This window comes from Ictalurus furcatus, chromosome 8 (genome assembly GCF_023375685.1).
Source record: "Ictalurus furcatus strain D&B chromosome 8, Billie_1.0, whole genome shotgun sequence".
Lineage (NCBI taxonomy): Eukaryota > Metazoa > Chordata > Actinopteri > Siluriformes > Ictaluridae > Ictalurus > Ictalurus furcatus.
This window is the reverse complement of record NC_071262.1, coordinates 5,692,475-5,700,803: the sequence shown is the minus strand read 5'-3', so window position 1 is coordinate 5,700,803 and position 8,329 is coordinate 5,692,475. Positions and strand designations below refer to the sequence as shown.

The 8,329-nt window shown below is 37.1% G+C and overlaps 1 long non-coding RNA gene across 2 annotated transcripts; it reads right to left on the bottom strand.

Moving 5' to 3' along the window:
* Window positions 1-1,348: 1,348 nt before the first annotated feature.
* On the bottom strand, window positions 1,349-2,979 carry LOC128611916 (uncharacterized). Of its 2 annotated transcripts, XR_008386636.1 has the most exons (4): window positions 1,838-2,979; window positions 1,678-1,752; window positions 1,545-1,592; window positions 1,349-1,448 (listed from the first exon to the last, which is right to left on the bottom strand). It is a non-coding gene; the product is annotated as an uncharacterized LOC128611916 (long non-coding RNA). The 2 variants fall into 2 exon arrangements; XR_008386635.1 differs by having other exon boundaries at window positions 1,678-2,979.
* Between the last annotated feature and the right edge of the window lie 5,350 nt (window positions 2,980-8,329).

Genomic DNA, 8,329 nt, shown 5'->3' with positions numbered 1-8,329 from the left:
GCATTTTCGAGCATGGTCAGAAAAGAACCTAAATCGATGACACCATTGTCTAATTGAACGCGTGATGAAACATTGATCGTATCACCTCTAATTTCAACGGTGACTACATCCTTGGCAGAAATTAAATTGTTAGCGATTTCAATCGCGCTGTTTAAAATCTCTAAAACATAATTATAAAAATCTGCAAAGCTGTCAACGATAGAAGAAAAATTCACTCTTCTCCTAATCTCAGTGTTGTTGAATCTTTCCCGATTAATTATTCTAATATTAGGATCTAATCCATCACCCTCTTGCTCTACTTGGATATCGGGCGAGTTTTCCATTTGAGAATCTTGGGTATCGGGCGAATGTGTGTTTTCCATTTGAGAATCTTGGGTATTAGGTGAGTGTTTGTTTTCCATCGGGCGGTTGCGTTCATTATCGTTTTCCGAATTTTGTGCAATATTGTCAGGGTTTTCGATTAAGTTAACAAGACCGTCATTTATCCTCATAAGACTTTGATTAAGTTCGTGTATCATATCATGAGAAGATAACGGACTAGGTTCCTGAGCGTTTTCTGGAGTCGAGACGATATTCTGAACGGGAGGTAATGACATATTTTCATTGATTTGATTCACCACGTCTATTAAACATGGATTTATCTGCAAAGATTCTCTTTGTTCGATTAGGTTATTTTGTAACTCTAACAGACATTGATTTAATTCGAAAAATATGTCGTGCGACGTGACCGGCGTACTTGATACATTTTGACTGGAAATTCGTCTGGGGTTTTCATTTTGAGTATTGTTCTGTTCTGACGATCTTAAATTTTCATTCAACTGATTGACTGCATCGATTAGATCAGGGTTTATTTGTACTGAATGACCGTGTTCATTTAGGTTATTATGTAACTCTAACAGACATTGATTTAATTCAGAAAATATATCATTCGGCGTTACCGTTGTGTTTGATACGACGTGATTTGGACTCTGATTAGGTCTCTCACTAACGACTTGGTGTGACGGTATTAAACTTTCGTTCAGCCTGTTGATCGCTTCAGTTAAATATGGGTTCAGGGGTGTGTGCGAATCATTTGAAAAACTCTGGTTTCCGTCATAAAAGAAATCATGCGATAATGGAGAATTTTCGGTTCTCTTTTTTTTAATCTCCATATCCGAACTGCATTTCAGTCGTTTCTGCGCCATATCTATCATACAATTTTCTAATCAACTTTATGCTCACTGAGAGACATCTATTCACATTTTCAAGCGTGCTGTACAGTAAAGGGATAAAATCTGTACCTCGACCAGATTCAAGTGTATAATCAATCTGTCCAAAGTTTTCCAATAAATCAGTCTTTGCTTCGAAGAATTCACGCCACACTGCGCAGATCTGTTGTAGTTCGATGTCTTGTTGAATGTCGGTTTCCGAGATGATTTCCTCTGGGTCTTCTATTGCAGCACTCGTATCTATAAGTCACAGAACATGTGAAAGAGCTTTTATTTATTTTATTTATTTATTTATTTTTTGTTGTGTAAATAGAAGGTAAATATACTACAACTCACCTGAAATATCTCCGTCGTAATCACTGTTAGACACGTGTCCCTCAAATTCTGAATATGATACAAACAATGTTATATTCACGTATGAAAGACTTTTTACAGCATGAAACATTCACAATTTTATGTTGTGACTTACGTGTGGAACTCAGATTCAAAAGGTCCTGAGTGGTTGTTTCGGGAATCTCATCATCAGAAATAATCACCAAGCTGTCTATAAAACAGTAAAACATACTTTTAATAACTTAACATTCTCATTTTAGATCACTACATAGATCTAAGAGACAAATTTTAATTACCTATACACTAGAAACAGATGAGCTTAACTCGGTCTTGCACTGTAATATAAATGTAATGAATATTTACAATTTAGATAAAGTATCGTACCAGATTACATAATGACCAGATAAGTATGATGATTTTTGTACTCAGAATGATTAGTTCTAAGTTTATATCAATATCATTGCCTACTGGATAATTACATAAACATTGTATTTCAATTTATATTTAACTATTAATTGATTAAAATACAAATTTTTACCTGCCGAGAAATCCATGGGGTCTGGAAATTCTGTTGAACTTTGCCGATGTTCAAACTTTCGAAGTAGTGAAGAACTGACTCTGGAAATTCGGTCGAACCTTTTCCGATGTTAAAACTTTCGAAGTGCTCGACTTTATAAACAGGTTCGTATGCATTCGAGTGTGTGTGTGGGGTGTGTTTGTGCTCGGGAATGCATCAGAACGGGGTTTTTACGTTGTTGACCTTTTGACCTAGGCCTGACTCGGAGTGCTTCATATTCTACGTGAAAGGAAAAGATCGTGTGTGCCGGGACCGAGAACTTGAAAAGCAAAACGGTTCCTTTTTCTGCATCGAAAAAAAACCCGGCTGTACATCCGTTTGACATTACCCAATATTGAATCTTTTCATGTTCTAACATTTTTTCTATTCTTCCCAAAAAAGGGTGAGCTTTTTTCGGCGCGTTAGGACAAACATCAGCCATGTTGTAAGATCGCACACGTTGTTCTAAGTACAGAGTATTATAAAGCCTAGAGGGATGCTCGACTTTTATAAGCAGGTTTGTATGCATGCGTTTGTCTGTACATGCACGTGTGTGTTTGTGTGTGTGTGTGTGTGGGTGTGTGATATTTTTGTTTGGATGTGGGATACACATGGCCGTACCAGGTATGGTCACGATTTGGATGTGAACCAGATTTAACAAAACTATATATATTTTTATGTCCTACCACAGAGAGTTTCATATTCTATGTGAAAAGATGTACCAGGTGTATGCAACTTGTGTCTGTGTGGGGTGGGGTGGGGTGGGGTGGGGGAACAAATGGTCGTACCAGGTATGGTCACGATTTGGATGTGAACCAGATTTAACAAAACTATATATATTCTTATGACCTACCACAGAGAGCTTCATATTCTATGTGAAGAGGAAAAACATGAGTATGCAATTTGTGTCTGTGTGGGGTGGGGTGCTGTGGGGTGGGGGGGTGGGGGGGGGGGACACATGGTCGATGACCTACCACAGAGAGCTTCATATTCTATGTGAAGAGGAAAAACATGAGTATGCAACTTGTGTCTGTGTGGGGTGGGGTGGGGTGGGGTGGGGGGAACAAATGGTCGTACCAGGTATGGTCACGATTTGGATGTGAACCAGATTTAACAAAACTATATATATTCTTATGACCTACCACGGAGAGCTTCATATTCTATGTGAAGAGGAAAAACATGAGTATGCAACTTGTGTCTGTGTGGGGTGGGGTGGGGTGGGGTGGGGTGGGGTGGGGGGAACAAATGGTCGTACCAGGTATGGTCACGATTTGGATGTGAACCAGATTTAACAAAACTATATATATTTTTATGTCCTACCACAGAGAGTTTCATATTCTATGTGAAAAGATGTACCAGGTGTGCGCAACGTGTGGGGCGGAAAAACACACATGGCAGCACCATATATGGTCACGAATGGATGTGATCCAGATTTAACATAACTATTCATATTTTTATGATCATGACCTTTGATCTAGATATAGAGAGTTAGAATGTGTATCTTTTTGACCTTTGACCTATACCTGTCAAAACTACGGTTACAATATATACAAACTATCTCTCTCTCTCGCGCATTCGCGCTTAGAGCACGCTGCTTCAAGGGGGAATCATGACAAATATAGTTATTTCTTTTGAATGAACTAATTGATTAAAAACTCTAATTTTGTTACAGGCAATTTTATAAACTTCTCAAGTTACATTTTTGATTCTGTAGAACCTACCATTTCTAATGATACCTTAATGAACATTTTATTTAGACACAAGCCAAAATGTAAGTTAATGTGTCAATATAATAACGGTTTGCTTTAAAACATAAATTTCACCATAAACAAAAACAAAATTAGCTATAATACGAAAGTAGCGCTTTCACTTAAGATAAAACTAAAAACATTTTGTGAGTCAATGTTTAATTTGGTTTACTTACTATAAATATAGACAACTGTAGGGAAAATTAGCTGTTTAAATTAATTTATTGAATTGTCCACCATTTTATTTAAGGAAAATTTAGACAGTTAAATTTAGTGACCTATATTCTCCACCAATACACATAGGAAAACCTTAGCTTCCTAGGACTCTTAAATTGAATTGAGGGAATGTTGCCAGAATCAAATAACAGCTAAGCAATTTATTCGTCCTCCGAAAGTTTGTGAGGCTGTGCACTGATTCTGAAAGTTAATACTATCGTGGCCATTGATGGTAATACCTTATAATGATGACACAATATTTCTGCGCAGGGCCACACACACACACACACAATACATCAATGTACCATTTATGAGGAAATGTACCATTTTAAGAAAATAATAAGGTAATTTTGAATTTGATGGCTGCAACATGTCTCAAAAAGTTGGGGCGGGAGCAACAAAAGGCTGTGTTCCAGCCCCTAATGTGTAAAGGCTGACTTCAGTGGCCATCATGTTTATTTCCGTATGACAGTGTGCTGCGTGTGACGTATAATGTTATTGTTCTTTTGCGTATGTGGGTCAGTTCAAGACATGAGCAGTTCACACTGGAATCTTTATTCCATTTTTTAATGGAATTTTTAAAAATAATGTGAACAGCCTAACAAAAAAATCGGATCTGTGCGATAATTCCGATTTGAGCATTAAGGCTTACAGTGTGAACGTAGCCTGTGTGTGGTGGGGGCCCAGTCTCGCCGTTGACAAAAATAAGTCCAGACACAAAGTAGGACATGCCCTCTCCTAGTTTATTCATGCACTATAAAAAAAAAAAACAGCCTAATCATACTACCATTATTTTTTACTTATGTGAAAGCAAAATAACATTAGCAACAATATTATCTTTGCACTTGTCAAATGGAGGCAACGAAGGCATCGTCCTTTGATTTAGGTTAGCTTAGCAGTTAGCCTTAAGGCAATGGAGCGCAACATGTGTTAGCTAACACACATGAAACGACTACATTGCAAAGGCAATTTGTAAACTAGTTGTCCATCCTGCCACTAAACTTAAATGTGCATGGAAAACCCAACCGTCCCCTTAAAATAACGCAATTTCAAATTCTAACCTTGTTAATGAGCGAGATAATATCGGACAGAAAAAAATTTACACAGAGCAACCTGATGTGATGTCATGTAAATGGTCTGCACTTATATATAGCGCTTTAATCCAAAGCGCTTTTCACTGTGTCTCAATCACCCATTCACATACACACCCACACAACAATGGTAGCAGAGCTGCCATTTCGGCATGTGGAGTCCTGTGGGCCGGGAATCAAACCGCCAACCCTACGATTAGTGGACAACTAGCTCTACCACCTGAGCCACAGCTGCCCACATGTAGTCACGTGATATGAAAACCTCTGGTGTCGAGTGAAAATACTATTTAACCAAAATTGTTACTTTTAATTTTTTCTATGGGAGTGTTATTTACTTTTAGCCAAACTGTACAAAACAGGTTTAAACCAAAAACCATGATTTTCGATTAGACCAATATAAAAATGAACTTTAAATCAATGACATGGTCGTTTAAATGTTTTCAGTGTTCCCATTTTGTTTATACTTGCACCAAATTTTAGACATAGCTGACTGGGAACAACTAACATCTTTTGCCACACGCCATGTTGGATTTCCTTCTTGAAGGAGTTTTATAATCCTTTCCATTGTTTCAATTGAAAACTCTCTTTTTGGGGTCATGTTTACTTTCAATAACTCCAAGTCTTTTATGGTTAGTAAGCACTCTCTTTTTAACTGCAGACTAATTTGAATTTGTAGATTTCTACTGGTATTTGTTTTAGAAATGCAAATTACAAGATGATTTGATGATTTTTCCCTCTACTTGATCTGGAAAAAAATATGCTATTAATTTAAAAAATATATATTTAACTTGTTTGAGGTATCTTTCATGAAGCCAGCATGTTCAGCTATTAAACAAAATTTGTTTTGTATCATATCTGTGATTTGTTTATTTGCTACAAAGTAAAAAATAAATAAATAAATAAATAAATAAAAGCCAGGTGAACATCCTCTAAGTGTGGTGATTCCATCATTTTTGCTAGGGGTTGTGTTATGGGAAGAATCAAGTCTAAGAGCTATAAAGCTAGCACCACATAACTTTTTTAAGTAGCTGAGGAACTAGATGCTAAAGTAGCACTGTGAGTCAGTGTGGGGGTGGGGGATTGCAAGTGGGCTGCTCTTCTGTCATACCCCTCAGGGTATTTTGAGATGCCAAGGGTGACTACTGCAGACTGATAGGAAACATCATTACCATCCCTGCATACAACATTGTGGAGAGGCAGAGAGAGAGAAACAGACAAAGAGAGAAAGAGGGTGCAAGGTTCTGTCATTTTCTTTCCATATCTGCAATTCAGATGGCACTGTCTACACCCAGTTTGCTATTACGAGGTGTGCATTCATGGCATTACATCTGTATTTTTTTGTTTGTTTGTTTACCCTCATGCTACTAAGGTGAGTGACAGCAGGTGGAGGATGTGCACCAATTATATGCAGACTGTTTGGTTTGATGAATGTCCCAATCTGCTTGGTCTGGTTCAGAGATGCCCACAGCTGTTGAAGGAAATGAGAGCAAACATACTAAAGCATGAACCATCTTAGCTTCCTCTCTAAAGCTTTGCACTTCTCACCTTCTCAGCTGCACCCCTTCTCCCTTGCAGCTTATACACGTTGACAGTTATGGTCCAGCTGATCCTTTTTAATGACTGCAGAGCACTAACTCACAGGTCCATGTTGTGTCTCATCTTTGTACAGCATGTGAGAGGAAGAAGTAGAAGTCAGTGGAAAATTGTGTGAAGAATGGTGTACCATTCCATTTCATCATATATGTACAATAGCTACATAGAAAAAAAAAACATTAAAAACAGTCTCATCAAGTAATGTTTTTGTAATTTTATTTTCATTCAAACTTGACTTAGATTTAAATTCAGCATTCGCAAAATAAAATGAAGTCATTTGTTCCTACAATATTCATTCTTTGTTTTTTTGTTCTTTTTTAGACCTTGCACAGTAACTTGCACAGTAGTAATCTATATGCAGGTGCTGCACACCTGGGGATAAGTTATAAAGTGTATAACACTGGTACTAATTTTACAATTTCAAATATGGTAAATATGGTATCAAAAATCTTTTAGAACATCAGGGCAAATGTTATTTCTGACATGTATCCCTTTAACATCACAGACATTAACTTGAGATAACTAGAGGTAACTTTGTGATTAGGTGATTTAACAGCCAATAGTTTTCTGTATGATTGTGTATTAGGTTTATAGATCATTTAATAAATACTTTCCTTATACTGTATGTTGGATGTGTTATTCTGTGGAAGGCATTACACAGCATTTTAACAATATTGCAGTGGTATGTTGAAGAAATCACAAATATTTGATAAGAAGCAGCAGTTTAGTCCCCACTTTTACAGTTGTTTGTAGCTCCTCAGTCTAAAAAGTTGAAGCTCTTTCCAAGGTCAGCTTCTGTCTCTTCAATTAGTATTCTACTATATGAATGGAGTGTGCCAGGTTAAATCCTATCAAGCAGTAATGAATATGGACCGCTGTGTTTGCTGTCAGAGCCAGATTGTTACCTAATGTAGATCAGATAGGGTGAATAAAGAGAAGAGATTCAAATCTGCTACATGTAAACCAATACATCTAAATTTCTCAGACTGCTGCATCTAAAAATCCAACCTAATCTATGCTTAGACAAAATAGTTTTTTCTTTTATTTAACAACTTATTAGTTCCAGATATGTTGAAGGCATGGAATTTCTGCATGTTTTACAAGAACTGTTAAAGGCCAAAGGCTTATTAGGTGCCTACCAGCTGGGCATATGCAATTCATGTCTTGCACCACACAGCTCGAAAAAGATAGGGGTTATAACCCCTGGCAAAAATTATGGAATCACCGCACTTAGAGGATGTTCACCCAAATTTTTTACTTTGTAGCAAATAAACAAATCACAGATATGACACATAAATTGTTTTGTTTAATAGCTGAACCTTCTGGCTTCTGGTTTTTTAGTATATACCGTAGACTAGAGTGTAGCATTCCAATATCATCAGTCATTCACTGTTTTCCCTGTGCCATTATCTAAATATATGCAATTTGGTGAAATACATTTAGACTGAATGCCTATTTATTATTGTATTAACTTTATAGTGTGAAAAGGGTGCACGGTGGCTTAGTGGTTATCACGTTTGCCTCACACCGCCAGGGTTGGGGGTTTGATTCCCGTCGCTTCCCTGTATGTGTGGAATTTGCATC